This window comes from Chelonoidis abingdonii, chromosome 3 (assembly GCF_003597395.2).
Source record: "Chelonoidis abingdonii isolate Lonesome George chromosome 3, CheloAbing_2.0, whole genome shotgun sequence".
NCBI lineage: Eukaryota > Metazoa > Chordata > Testudines > Testudinidae > Chelonoidis > Chelonoidis abingdonii.
In genome coordinates this window covers 18,250,398-18,266,040 of record NC_133771.1, presented here as the reverse complement: position 1 = coordinate 18,266,040, position 15,643 = coordinate 18,250,398, and the positions used below count along the sequence as shown (strand labels likewise).

General features: G+C 43.3%; 1 protein-coding gene across 1 annotated transcript in view; it reads right to left on the bottom strand.

Annotated features, from left to right (window-relative positions):
• The window catches only part of ITSN2 (intersectin 2), a 137,503-nt gene extending 122,247 nt beyond the window's left edge, over positions 1-15,256 (bottom strand). The window contains exon 1 of the mRNA XM_075063640.1: positions 15,141-15,256. The gene's annotated coding sequence lies outside the window, so the exon portion shown is untranslated. The remainder of the gene's footprint in view (positions 1-15,140) is intronic.
• Between the last annotated feature and the right edge of the window lie 387 nt (positions 15,257-15,643).

The window sequence follows — 15,643 nt, the reverse complement described above, 5'->3', positions numbered from 1 at the left end:
TCTAGGCTGAAATACTGCAAAAGGATGAGTATGAAGAACCCACCTGAAATCAATGGGGTAAAAGTCAATAGGGCTGTGCATGGACACCAGGGTCAATCTGTATCTTATTGCAGGATTGGGGTATAAAATTTTAATTGATTAAACCCATACTCTCGAACTATCCATTTTGTTCTCTCCTTCGCAGATCACGTTTTATTTTTAAAATGGGCGGGGAGGGGAATGCCTGACATTCCACCTACCCAAAACTACCAAAAAATCTTTTTGGCTTGTTTTTTAACCTTAAGGTTATGAAGAACATCAAACTATAAAATAAATCCCTCAAACAACCCTTGAGAAAAAAGCCTAAATAAACAGCTAGGCCTTGGAAATGCATAAGTCTAACAGCCTCAGGCTTTTTGGAGAGGACGTGTGCCTGGGGAAAGCAAAAGTAATTTCTAAACTAGAGGGCCCTCTTGGGGAATGCTCTAACTCCAGCCTCCATATACAAAAGTCAAGCTACTGTCAACTCAAGCACCCCACCTGTTCTCAACTGCCAGGTTAAAAACCATGAGGAGAGAGTCAGTCTCTAAGATTCCATCTAACTGCAAAAAGCTAGCATGTTTTGCATCCCCGTTATAACATGGTACTGCCAAACGTTATAGCTGTGTGCATTACAAGACCATACCATATTTCAGCCATGCCTCATAGTATTGTATTGTATCTAGATCCTACCACACAGCAGCTTTCTGAAATGTAAGACCTAAGATGCACCAAATCTAAACCCTTAATTTAAGTGATAAGCCAGGTAAGGAAGTGCCCCATGTCTGAAAGTCCTGAGTGTGTGGGAGAAATTGCAACCAGACTTCAGAATGCAGACATGTAAAGGGATCTAGATAGAGTTCTTATGTCTCTGCATCAGCTCTTGGGCCCTTTGACACCTCTTGTGTAGCGCAGTTCCATTAGAGCCAGGCTGCCAGAGTCTTACCAGCCATAAAGATTTCTGAACCCAAAAGCATGGGAGGGGGGAAAGGTCTCCCACAATATGAAAGGACAAGCCAGCAAACATAAATTCAGCACTGGTCTGTATTAACTCCTGTTCTTCATTTACAGTAACTCCTCACTTAACATTGTAGTTATGTTCCTGAAAAATGCAACTTTAAGTGAAACAATGTTAAATGAATCCAATTTTCCCATAAGATTTCATGTAAACATGGGGGGTTAGGTTCCAAGGACATTTTTTGGGAGCAGACAAAAGGCATTATATACTATACTGTACTGTGGTTGGGAAGCGCCTCTGGCATACCCCACACAGGTACAGCCCGCTGCAGGCAAGGACGTTAGGAAGCACCTTTGCAGCAGTAGCTTCCCTGAAAAAGAACAAGGTGCCGACTTTGCCTAGAATGCTCCAGGCCTGCATCTTCCTGTCCCCGCTCCACACCACCTCCTCTCTGGAGCATGCCACATTCCCACTCCTCCCACCCCCACCCCCAAGTCCTAAGTGCTGTGAAACAGCTGTTTGGCAGTGCTTAGGACTTTCTGGGAGGGAGAGGGAGGAGTGGAGATGTGGTGCTTCTCCGTTCCCTCCCAGCGCTTTGTGCTTTGGACTTTCTGGGAGGGAGGGGGAGGAGCGGAGACGCGGCGCTTCTCTGCTCATCCGCCTCCCTCCCAGAAAGTCCTAAGCACTGGTGGGGAAAGCGCTGGGACGGAGGGGGAGGAGGCGGAGAAGAGGAACTTGTGCAATGCTCCCTTGTAAAGTCGCTGCTCTTCCACAGAATCTTACAAGCAGTAGACAGAGCAGGCAGCCAAACAGACATTATAAGGGAGCATTGCACAACTTTAAACGAGCATGTTCCCTAACTGAGTAGCGATGTAACTTTGAAACAACATTAAGTGGGAGGACGTTAAGTGAGGAGTTACTGTATTTATTTGCCTGTATTATTTCAGTGCCTAGAGGTGCAAAGTCTCACTCATGAATTTGGGTGGGGAAAGGGTAATTCAGTGCAGCCCCAATAGTTCTACTATCCCCACATTTCCAACCAGGCCACTCACCAACCCAAATTCCTCAGATACAAACCCCAATAAAATGTTTCCATGAGACTGAGGGTAAGGAACATGCTTGCCACTAAGAAAGAATTCTGACTCTATGCAGTCAGTGTCCCTAAGGTTTGGATATTACTCAGAAATCAAAGTGGATATTAGTTTATTTTCACAAATTCCAAGTCTGGTAATCCATTAGTCACCATATAACTACATCCTAGCATCCTTCATAATACAGAAGTTCCTCTTATTCTCAGTTGATGGTGCAATTTCAGTGAAAGATACTAAATCTACACTGGACTTTCTAGATTAGAAATGACTCTAGGTAACTTTTAAATTGCAATAAAACTTGGAAATTTCTAAAGAACATTTTACGTAACACCACAGACAGACACACTGCTGTGTAATAAAGTATGCCAAACAAAGAAAAGAATCCCTAATCAGAAGAGATTATAATCAAGTAACAAGCAGGTCACAACAAACATAGAATAGAAAATTACCTTACAACTGGAATATTCCACACAAAGTTGGATTTGCTTGAAGTGTTTTGGAAGAAGGAATTTTGTTTGGTGAACATTAACTGTTAAGATGTTCCAAGCATAAGGCATAAAATATGAAGCTGGTAAAGGAGAAGTTTTAACAAAAACTCTCTCACACCAGTAAAGGGAACACGCTGGCATAAAACCAAAGCCTGACGTTTACAACAACTGTAATCCAACTCAGGAATCTTTTGATTAGAAGTTTAATGTCTGGAGCACATGATGAAAACAGGCAAAGTTGGACCTCAGTAGGTTTAAATAACAGAACTGACACATTCTTGTAAACAGATCACCTGACCGATCATAATGTTTACAGCAGCGATTCTGTTTTCCCAGCCTGGCCTAATCAACTTCAGTTTCTGCATCCTTTCCCAGCACTTACTGTAGTTTTGAAGTGAGAAAGTGAAGAGTAGACTGAAGGAGAGAAGAGGTAAGAAAAAAGCTACAATTAGAATATAAGAAAAAAGTAAATTTCTTCACTCAAAATATTTGTATTTGTTCTTATTCTGTGTGAAACTTATATAGCATATGCTTTTCTAATATTTAATTTCTATTTGGATCAATCACATACAAATATTTCCAGAAAAAAAAACTAGCAAGAAACTGCTATTTGGTAGGAATGGTTAATTAGTTAAATAGTTAGGTCACAACAGTTCATTTACCAGCAGGCTGATAAATATTCTGGAAGCCATGGTTCAGACACCCCACTCCTAAAAGAGCAACATAACTGAAAGGGGAAGTGGTGGAGAAAAAGTAAATGGACAGTGCAAAATTAACCAGCAAGAACACAAACTCCGGAGGTTGCTATCTAACTGATTTACAAAGGAAATCTAATATGTACTGGCAACATATTAACCTGGAATAATGAACACTCTGGACTAAGAGAAATAATATCCTAAATGGGATGTCTACACTATTGCTGGGGAGGCCAATTTTATTTTTAATTTTTATTGGTAGTCCATTAAGTGTGCTATAGGCTGTAAATGTTGATATGAATTACTGTATTAAGTAGCTGAAGTAGTTGAGTCTAGGATGGATCTAAGTAATAATAAAAAAAATGATGGGGTACCTTAACAACCATAACTTTGTGGCAGAGGGATTTTCCTGAAGCAGGTAATAGTTTTAAGTGGAAAATACTAGCTTCATGATATATTGGTCAGTCTGCTGTCTAGGTTGCACAATTATCAGAACTATATTAAGAAAGCACAAATATCCTCTTAAGCTCGTAGTTATTGGCGGTGGAGGGAAGAAATCATTTAACAGCATCACTTTTAAACCAGTACTCAGTTTCCTGCTATTATGCTGATTTACAGAATTGTAATGATTTTAACTGGCACATAATGGCAACAGAAAACCTACCTAAATTAAAAGTTGATTTATTGAATGAAGGCCTTGGGATCTCTCTTCATTTTCTTAAATATTTGGAGTGATCCAATTGGGGCAGAGTGGTTCGACAAAAAAGGTAGGGAAGAATAAGCTACTCAGAATTACTGGCTAGCTCAAGAACAGAATGAAAAGCGGTTCTCCTTACTTTAAGGAAATATCCATTTTATACTTTTCACAGGTGAGACCTGGACAAACTAGGAAAACAAGTTAACAGTGTGGATCAAATGAGAGCCTAAACACAAGCCAAGCCACAGGAACCAATTACATACACACAAGGAAAGTATATGAAGTGACACGGTTAGTTTGCCTGCTGTAGGTACAGTTATGGCATTTTTCACTAGCTAACTATCCTTGGCTTATCCTTACAAGCAGACAGAGCTAGATCAAAGAAAAACATTTAAGCTTAGTCTACACTACAAAGTTTTATTGGCATAGCTATGTTACTTAGTAGTGTGGAAAAAAAAAATTAATCACACCTCAAGTCAACACTACTATGTCAGCAATACCCCCAGTGTAGATTCAATTATGCCAGCAGAAAAGTGCTTCTGTTGGCATAGCTAATGCCATTCAGAGAGCTGGTTTAGCTATGCTGGCAGAAAAACCTCCTTCTGTTGATATATGCTATGTCTGTGCTAGAAGCTGTGTTGGCATAGCTACACTAGTATGCCTATACCGACAAAGTATTTGTAGAATAGACAAGCCCTTATTTGAAATCTCGGATTTTGTTGATTTTTCCTATTCTACTGCCAGTTTCTTTATTCTGATTCTGAATCTTCTGTTCTGGACATATCTCTTGGAAGCCTAGCCATTTAGAAAAATCTCCTTCTATTCTTTCTCACAAGCAGAAATTAACACTGGAAAGCCCACCATAAAGCAAGAGATATCTGTCTTCCTGATAATGCAGCAGATACCCTGGAGTACACCACGGCACTATTTTCTCTTCAGGATGCAATAGATCTGCTCTTTGACTTGTTGTTCCAACATTTGTCCCAGAAAAAGAGTTCAAAACATACAGTCTGTGGATCAAAGGAGCTAAATGCAGTTAAGCAGAAAAAGATATAAGACACATGAGAAATATACGGAGAGTAGTCTTCTATGCCCAACATCTCAAAAGAATAATCTTAATATGCTGTTTATAAAATTATTGAAGCATTTTAAGGGGTGGGGATTATTTAAATCTGGATTCACATCTAAAGTTAGAAGAACTGACACTATTTTTTTTAACAATATGAAGAACACCATGTACACATCAGTAGCTAGCTATAACTGTTATTGGCAAGTTTAGCATGGTTTAACTGACCAGCACAGGCAGGTATTTTTGTCTAAAAAGGAAGCTGTACATCACCCGGAAGCAAGACTGTAGTGAACTGCTTTTTAAAAGAACCTATTTCTAACAGTCTTCAATTAAGAATCTCAATCCACAGTGTGATAGAGGCCTACTACCCAGAGCCATCTTTACTCATATGCAAAGTACACAGCTGATTAGGGCACCAGGAAATTTGGGGCACCAAATTTCCTGGTGCCCTGCGCAACCGTGTACTGCTCCAGGCCCTGCTCCGCTCCACCCATTCCCTGCCCCAGCCCCACCTCTTTCCACCCCTGCCCAGCACCGCCCCGCCACCACTCCCCTGAGCTCTGCAGCAGGGCTGGGGCTGCACTCACCACTGGTGAGTGCTGGGGAGTGGTTCCCCCATACTCCCCCAACCCACCCCCCCAAAGGCCTGGGGCCCACTCCCCCACTCCTCCCCGCAGAGGCCTGCCCCCCCCCCACACAGGGGGGCTAGGAAGGGCCCCAGAATAGCTAGAGACGGCCCTGCTATTATCAAAACTGTTTTTAAATACAATTGTAAATTAGCATGACTAGGGTCTTAGTGTGACTAGGGAGCACATTTGCAGCTGTACATGCCTGAAGATATTAGGGTGCCTTAAGAAAAATAACTAAAAATAATCTTACGTGGGAAAAGTAAAATACCTAACCTGCAGTATTATGATTTTATCTGCTTCTTAACAATTTTATTTTAATTTTCAGAGTCCTCTGGGTTATTCAGATGCAGAAGGGTGATGGAAAGCATAGACAGCACATTACTAGGGCACAATGGAGAAAGAGATGGGGCATTCAACTGGAATTTTTCCTTTAAACTTTAAACACCAAGTACTAGGTTATACAATATACTATCATTTAAACCATTAGAAACAACAGCAAATGTATACAAGGCTTTGTAAAGGATTAGATGCCACTTTATCTTGTACTGTAGTCTTAAGTACACTAAACCATACCTAACTTGTCCTTGGACCAAGAGCAGGCATCCAGTAGAATGGTAATCGTATGACCTTAATTCATAATTGACTACACTAAATTATTTTTGTGTGTACGTGTTTTAAGTGAGGGGTAGTTTGTAATATCTTTATATAAATTATTTAAAACTATCAAGATTCTTGGCTTTCAAAATATTGTGCTAAAGGCAGTGTATTACAAAAATCAGAGGCAGTTTGTAATGTCAGAATATGCTGATAGCCATAATGGGAAACGTTTTGCCCTGTAATACTCATATTTTTAGAATTGATGGGGATGTTTCAGAAGAGAATGACACTCATCTCCTGTTGTCCACCACTATTACTTCACTTTGTAAGATTACAATGTTGTTGAATCACTTAACTACATACAGATTAAATAAGTCACGGTTAATGACAAACACTTCATAAGCATCATTTGCAGGTAAGCGGGTGGCAACATCAACAGAATTACAACTAACACCAAACACCTCATAGCTTCATCAGCAGATAAGTGGGTGGCAAGTGCAACATCAATAGAATTACCAACTAACATATTTTAGCTACTACTTCTAATAGCTGAAATATTACTAAGATCCACACCAAAACCCTACAAGCCAAGTTCACCGCTATTCTATGTAGGCCATTGTTTCATTTGCATCCACATACAGCAGCAGTGTTTTTGACCCAAACTATTTAAAGCTGCACAAAATGAAAAGCTAATTTTCCAGTAAATGTTCTTTTTAATTTTGCCATTACATGATTCCAATATGTTGTGCTACGACTGTCACCACCTTGCTTCATTTGAATTCCATGTGGTATTCTGAAAAGCATGTACGAAGCTGTTCTCAGCTATTCACTAATAAACAAGTCTCATCTATTAATTCTTCATTAATCTACAGGAGACAAGTAATTAACATATATACTAAATTGTATTATTTCTGGGGATGGTTTTAGATATTTCTAAGTGATAAAAATATGAACTGTACATTTTTACAATATTTGAACCGGATACTATATTTCTGATATATCTTTTCTTGCACTCTCAGTCTGAACAATGCAGATCTATTTATTGGTGGTCTCCTCACAGGCCTTTTAATCTTGTACAAACTACTCACTGAACAGCACTAACAGAAAGATGTTACCGTGTTTGCTTTCTAAACAACTATGAAATGTGAACTACAGCAAAACATGTATTTTATAGCAAGAATCAAATATTCATAAAGAAATAAAATCAACGGATTTGTTTATGTTTGAACACAAATAGTACACAGAGAGAAAGTAACACAATACAGCAGTGGTCCCCAACACGGTGCCTGCTGGCACCATGGCACCTGCCGGGGCATTTATGTGCGCCCGCCTAATGCCTAGCAGGGGAGAGAAGCCACGGCCCCACCCCTGCCGGGAACAGAGAACTCCAGGGCCTGCAGGCTGTGGGCGCCGGCGTTCTCTGTCCCTGGCAGGTGCGGGGCTGCAGCTTCTCTCCAGCTTCTCCGGGGTTGCAGGCTGCGGGTGCCGGTGTTCTCTGTCCCTGGCAGGTGCGGGGCTGCGGCTTCTCTCCAGCTTCTCCAAGGCTGCAGGCGCCGATGTTCTCTGCCCCCGCAGGCGTGGGGCCACGGCTTAAGCCGGAGAGAAACCACGGCCTCATGCCTGCGGAGGACAGAGAACTCTGGGGCTGCAGGCTTCATTCTATGCTAAAGTAAGAATAATAAATATATTTGGACCAGCAGTTCAACAATGTTTTACTTTTTTAAAATAAATAAGATGAAAACTGTTTATGATATTTATTTTGTAAAAATTCCTTAATTTTTCTTACAGGTAGATAAAAAAGAGCAAATTCACATGGTAAGGTGAAAGAGTAATTGCCGAATTTAATTAATACCTTTTACATGTAAAATTACCTTTTTTATCTTATGGATTCATATATTATGAAATATTAAATATGATGCTTTTTGTACAAAATAAGCCTTGAAAATTGTTGACACCCGCTATCATAAGCCTCTTTCCCAATTCTGAACCTTAGCGTCCAGAAATCTGGGTGCCTACCATGAACCTCCAAGCTTAATTACCAGCTTGGATCTTATCTCGCTGCCACCAGACAGGAATTACAGCGCCTGCCTCGCTCTGGTCCCCCAAACTTTCCTTGGAGGGACCCCAAGACTCAGAAGTTCTGAGTCTTAGACAAGCTACGCCTCAAGACACTTCTCTATCCTAATTTTCCAGCTAAGAAAATGAAAGAGGTTAAGTAACTTGCTCACTGTTACAGCTGGAATTAGAACTCAGGAATTCCCAGACTCTTATTCTTGGGCTCAGACAACATATCTAAACCTTTAAAGAAAAATACACCATCTTGCACTATTTTACTCAGTGAAAATGTTTCTGAATCCACTTTTTAACAGCGCACTTTATGTTTAGCAGTGAAACATTTGTTTCAAAAAAGATTAAAAGTTGCTTCTGTCTCTTCCAGTGCTAACTAAACAAGCACTAAGAGCCTGATCCAATGCCCATTAAATCAATAGAAGCCTTTCCACTGACTTCCATGAGCATTATTTTCAGTTCCATACCTCTGTGACATTGTTTACTTTTTAACATACACCACCTGAAGAATGAGCAGCTACAGAAAAAGAGCAGTAGCAAATAACAGAGTATCATAATTATTAATTATCTGTAATATGGTAGCACCCAGGGCCCTAGATACAGACATGCGGGATGTTGAAGAAACACAAAACAAAAAGATGGTCCCTGCTCCAGGAGGGTTACAATCTAGATCAGGGCTGGGGAACCTACGGCTCATGGTCCAGATCCAGGCCATTGCTTAATTTCATCCACCCCCCAGCAAGTCTCGGTGTCCCCCCGCCGGGCTGGAGCCACAAGTGCTGGCTCACCCCACCATAGGTGGGAAGCCCCAAACCCACGTTTCCCCAGCGGCTGAGTTGAACTTTTTATATTTCTCTCTCTAAAAACACCCCTAAATTAAGTTACTTTTTACTTGTGCGTGGCCTGTGACTGATTATTTTCTGTGGGTCAATGGCCCGTGATAGAAAAAAGGTTCCCCACCCCGATCTAGATGAATAAATGAAAGACATACATAGATAACAAGATTTTAGTAAATAAGACACTGAACATTTTTTAAAAAGTATACTTGGACTGGACAGGCATTCAAGCAGTATCATATGGGAGACTGGCAGGGCCAGTGCACCATTTAGGTGGACTAGGCGGTTGCCTACGTGCCAAGATTTGGGGGCACCAAAAAAGCGGCGCCCCCCAATTTTTTTTAAATGCTTGAGCAGCCACTGCTGCTGGGACAGAGAGGGAGTCTGAGCTGGCGGCAGCGGCAGCCGGCAGCCCAGGGTGTCCCCCCGGGTCAGGGCGACGCCGTGGCAGCCGGCAGCCAGGGTGTCCCCCCGGGTCAGGGCGACGCCGCGGCAGCCCAGAGGTTCGGCCTGCTCGCGGCGTGCTCACCCACGGGAATCTCTGGGCTGCAGGCAGAGGCTCAGAATCCCTCTCCCTCCCAGAGCAGGGGCTCCAGCCTATGCCATTTTTCTCATTGCCGGCTGGGGGCGCCGGGCAGCTGGGCAGAGCTGCGCTCTGCTTAGGGCACGTGGCAGGAGCCCTCCGAGGGCAGCGTGACATCCCAGGGCTTCCGGAGGAAAGGGGGGGGGGCTGCCCCCGGCTCAGCCTCCATGTCAGCCCCAGCGAGGGGCATGGAGAAGAAAAGAGCCTCAGCAGTGGTCTGGTGGGAGCCAGGAAGAAAGAGGACCCCGATGCTCATGTGTGGGGGCAAGGTAAGCAAGTGCTTCCCCATAGCTTGGCCTCAGGTGCTTATGCTCCTGCCCCCTTGATCCTTGGCTGGTTCCTGCTCCTGCTCCCCTTGTGCCTGGATGGCTGGAGCAGAACAGCAACCTGCAGAGCTGAGCTGCCCCAGTGCCCCCAGGCAGGCCCCCCTGACCCCATCCCTCCAGCCCCACAGCCGTGACCTCCAGTCCGAGCCCAGTCCTTCTCTGAGCTGGAAACCCCTCGACCTGACCCATGCCCCTCCACAGCCTGACCCCAGCTCGAGCCCAGTCCCTCTGAGCTGGAAACCTCCTGACCCATCCTCCCCACAGCCCTGACCACCAGCTCCGAGCCCAGTCCCTCTGAGCTGGAAAACCCCCCTGACCCCATCCCCCCCACAGCCCTAACCCCCAGCTCCAAGCCCAGTCTCTCTGAGCTAGAAACCCCCTGACCCCATCCTCCCCACAGCACTGACCCCCAGCTGACAGATAGTGTCCTTAACACAGTTATTGGTCTTCGCATCCTCTTGACTCTCCCAGTTTCTGTGGCCAGTGGTGAGCGAAGCTTCTCGAAGCTCAGGTTGATAAAAATATACATGTGAACATCAACGTTGCAATGAAGACTTGTTGGGCTATCTACCTTGTCACTAGAACATGACATTGCTCACAGCATTGACTTGGAGGAACTTGTTTCTAAATTTGCTAAACTTAAAGCACGGAAACATAAATTCTGAATTATAACATGTTACTCTGTGACCATGTATTGTGTATAATGTATGTGATGGGGGGGGGGGACACGCAAGATGGAAGTTTCGCCTAGGGCGCAAAATATCCTCGCACTGGCCCTGGAGACTGGGATTTATGACTTGAAATAGGTCCTTAAGTTCCATGCTCAGGGGGACTCAGGGCGAGATTTTCAAAGGTACTGAGGCACTCAAAGATCCCTAGTAAGATTTTCAAAGCGCCTGGGCAGGCTAGGTGCCTAATTCCCATTGGAAAATCAATCTGGCTTTCAAAGCTCAGCAAAAGCCGCATGCTCAACCAAGGTGGAATAGGTCTGTTACGTCACCTGTCACAAGGCTGGGGCACAGGGAAAACCTGGTCTCCAAGAGCTTTCAAAAATACACTGGATGAGGATAATGTTGAACGACATTAATAGTATGTGTTTACAGTTTAAAAAATAGGTAACCATTGTTTCATTTTATAGCCAGGGTTATCACAATACATAATCCAAACAATGCTGCTTTATTGACAAATACACATACAACCTGAGAGGATCTTTGCATACTATATAAAATAAACTACACTCATAAATCAAAAGGGACAACTAATCAGTCATCTTCTTAGTAAGGTATTGGGGGTATTAAACCCCCAGCACCGCTCAGCCACATAAAACAAGACCGTGTAAAACATTAAAAAGGAGGAATAGCTCCTTCACATACACTCAGCTGCTCAACGTCATCAAAATTTTTCCAAAATAGTCTGTGCTTATACAGCTTATTCCTTCTGAAACAGAATGGAGAGAAATGGCAAGGGCTATCATCTAGATTCTAGAAGCTATGAAGAGATGTTATATGCTGAACCTGAAAAGTGGTTTTGCAGAGTTAAAAGAAATAATCTGAAAACAGAAAATAATTAAAAATAAAAAATACTGAGGCTAAATAAAAACAAAAATAGAAAAAGCAAGATTTAAACAAATATCAGAAAAAAGTATTAAATGTTTCATAAAAGTAAAATAAACAAATGGCAACAGATAAAATCAAAATATAAAAAAATTAAATAGGAAGGAGTGAAAATACCTTACAAGGGAAATAAGACAGGAATAACATTTCTAAAAAAATCAAGACACTTAAATATGGAGTGAAATGAAAAGTGGGGACTCGCCAAGAGTTGAATTATGTTTTTAAAAGTCTAATACTGTGCCCTTTCCCCATCCCATTTGCCCCTATCCTGCAAAGTGATCTAAATGAGAACATCCTTCAGCAAGATCAAGGCTCTTGTAAATTGTCAATTAAAGCGTGATCTCTCCAAGGCAGAGCTCATGCCCACGATTTGCAAGAGCAAATAATAATTCTAAATAACTCAAGTTCTGGGGTGTTCAACTTCAGTCCCCATACCTAAAAGCGGCCTAATTTTAAGAGGCTGGGTGTTCATTTCTGGTGTCATAAGTTCAACACCAAAAGTCACTAGAAACTTTTGACATCTTGGCTGTTAATTTTTTCCATTTACCTGAATGGCACCTAGTATACTTTTGAGTGCTCAGTGAATGAATACATAAATAATAATGCACGATAAACAGCTGACTAAAAAATTATTATAGCAAACAGGACTAGAACATCATATTCAGTAGTTTATATCTTATTATGAAAATGACCTTAATTTACATAGTAGTAATATGACAGCAATATAAATAAATAATATTTGAAAACTAATCTAGGTATTTGCATGGGCCCCGTTCAGGTAATATGCAAAACTCACAAAAGTTTTCTTAACAACAATGTTCAAAATCAATAACAGCCCTCTTCTACTTTGGTTTATTTGACCTTGCCCACATTAAGGAGGGAAAAAAAACAGTTCCCATAATTCATCACTGGTGCACTCCTCTCTGGGCAGATTAGATTACATGGCTATAAACATTCATAAACTCTGTCTACAGTAAAGCTTCCACTTTTGCTATCACTAAAACCTATTATTTATTTGTATTACAGTAGCACCAAGGAACCCTAATAAAGCATCAAGACCCCTTTGTCCTGGATGCAGTAAAGTCAGAAAACAAAGAACACAGTCACTGTTGCAGAGAGGTTACAACCTAAGTGTCAGTCAGGATACAACAGGTGGACTAACCAGACAAACAGGGTGCAGGACTGTAGAAACAAAGTGACCAGAGTTTACAAGAAAAAGGGAAGTCTCAGCTTGCCACTTGCCTAACCAATGCCAACTGGCAGTGTATATAAGCATTACAGCAGCACCAGTGAAGAATTAAGTGTCCAAATATTGCATGTGTAGATGCAGTCTTGGAGTCTGACTTGCATTTTAGGGCAGCAGTCACTCAAAAGTCTCTAGAGAGACAAGCATGATCTAGCCTTCTGAACACAGAAAAAGAGCCAAGAACTCTTGAGTTTCAATCCCAGCTCTGTCACTTACTCCCTGCATAGATTTAGCTAAATTATTCTTTGTGCCTCAATTTCCTCCTCCATAAAATGAGAACGACACTTATACTTCAACATAGGTTTTATGAAGACTGATTATTTGATGTTTGTAAAGGACTTTTTACATGAAGTGCTAAGTATTATTAAAATTAAAATCTACTTTCAAATTTTGCAACATGTGACTGGTGTCACACTGCAAATTATATATTTTTAAATTATGTTACAAATTATATTAGTGCCTAAAGGACACAATCAGGTCTCCTAGATGGTGGCCACATTTTATTTTCTGATAGAAAATTACAGTGTCAAAAAAAATGGACAGGAAAAAAAAATACCATTTACTAAGGCATTAACCATGGAAGTTAGTTTTCATCAGCTCTTAATTTCTTCAAACTACTGGTTTTCACAATAGCCTAAGCAGCAAACCAGTAATTATAATAATCTTCATTATTCCATTCTCTGAGATTCCCAGTATAGTTCATCTACCTAAACTGGCCAGTGTGTGTTATCTTCTAATAGATTGTAAGCTCTCCAAGCACAGATGTTCTGTATTTTGTCTCTTGTGGAGGCCTGAACCTGTTGTTGGTAATTAATACCATTAATGTTAATCACTGCTACCATTTTCATTTCTTTACAGACTACCACGCATACACACAGATTATAGGGTCTCCCAGCCACACTTTACTACTGATATTATGAAACCAGCACCTAGGAACAGAAAATTAGTTCCCATAGAAACACGTAGAAGTGCTCTAGCATCAATAATTTTACTCCTCCATCTTCCAAATCAGAGAGAACATGTATGGGGGACATTTGTAAACAATCCTCACTCATTTCTGACAGCTTTCAAAATGTAAGGGTAAAACTAACAGAAGTTGAATCCAGCACTCATCAGTTGTGTTCAAGAGGACACAGAGGTAAAATGCTGCATTGCCCCAAGAGCTCTGATGGTTACAAAAAAATCACTTTTCAAAAAAAGAAAAGAACATATAAAACTTTACTATTTTTAAAAAGGAAAAACTTGTGATGCAAAAGAAATGTCTGCTCGGCCTAATAAAAGCCACAAACCTGAAACATTTCCCCATCCGCTGCCCATTCTGTTGCCAAAGTTCTATTTCAGTTATTGTGGTTTTAAACTTTCGTGCTACATGCGGCTGCACACTGTAATGTGAGCTAAATAAAATGAACAAAAACAGATTTTCTTCTTTGCTATACTGTGCAAGAGGCTCTTACCCTGGAGAAGATCGAAACTTAGACCCATTCCCCAGAGAAAACTTAAAAGCGGGGTGACTCGCTCTCTCTCCCCCACTAGTCCTGTTAGGGTTCCAAGCTCACAAATGAACTCGAGACGCAATCAGAGGTAGGACTGATGGGCTGGATCACACTGGGACTCCCCATCCTCAAGTAGCCTCCTGCCCTTTAAATCCTTCACAAGCCCCCTCCAGCCCTTCCTCACCAAACACCTCAAATCCCAGTCATGTGTTCCCCAGGCCATTCTTCACTTCCCAAAGGTCACTGCTCACAACAGCCCCCAAATCACTCCCTCGAGTCCCTATCCACCCCCTCAACAAGGGCACCCCCACCTGCTCCTTCCCCAGTCCCCTCAACTAGGAACTCCCCTACTGCTCCCTAACTTGGCTCCCCCCGAATCAAGGTCCCTCCGTAACTCCTCCCTCCCCAGATCCCCCCAACCACGGGCACCTCCAACCTGTGCCCTCCCAGGCCCCCAACACAGTCAGGGCCCTGCTCCCCAGATCTTGCCTCCGCAGGTCCCCACAGGAACACTCCTCTAGCCCAGGGACCGCCACCCTCCTCACCAGACCCCGCCACCCCCTCAGCCTGCCCCGGCCTCGTCCCCCGCCGCGCTCCTCCCGCGGGGGCCAGGCCTCCGCTCACCCAGCCGGCGGGCAGGCGCCTCTTCCCTCGGACCCCCACGGCTCCAACCCCACAGGCCGAGGCCGGCAGCGCGGAAGCCGACAGGCTGCCCCTGGGCCTGCGGACGGTACCTGTTGCTCTGCTCCGGGCTGGCCCCTTCCCTCCGCCGCCTCCTCCTGCTGCGGCGCAGCGGCGGCGGCGTCAGCCCGACAACATGGCGGCGGCCTCGCTCGCAGGAACAGGACGAGCTACGGCAGGAGGGGGAGGGAACAGGAGCTGTCCGCAGACACGGGCCAATGTGGGTGCGGGGCCAGGTCCGAGACACGAGCCCGCAGGGTCCCTGGGTGCCGCACCGAGGCCCCAGATATAAGCCCAGAGGACCAAAGTGTTTAGCATCCCGGGTACCGGGCAAGCGCTGAAACACAGGCCAACAGCACCTCTGAGTGTGGGACCAGGGCATCTGGCCTAACAGCACCCTAGGGTGCAGGTCCCAGGCTCAAGACTTGGGCTAACAGCACCCATGGGTGTAGGACCCAGGCTAACAGAGCCCCTGGGTGCCAAGCCAAGATACATGTAACCTGACCCAGGAACTTCTCAGTGCCAATTGTCAGAGGACACAGGGGATGCCCAGAGT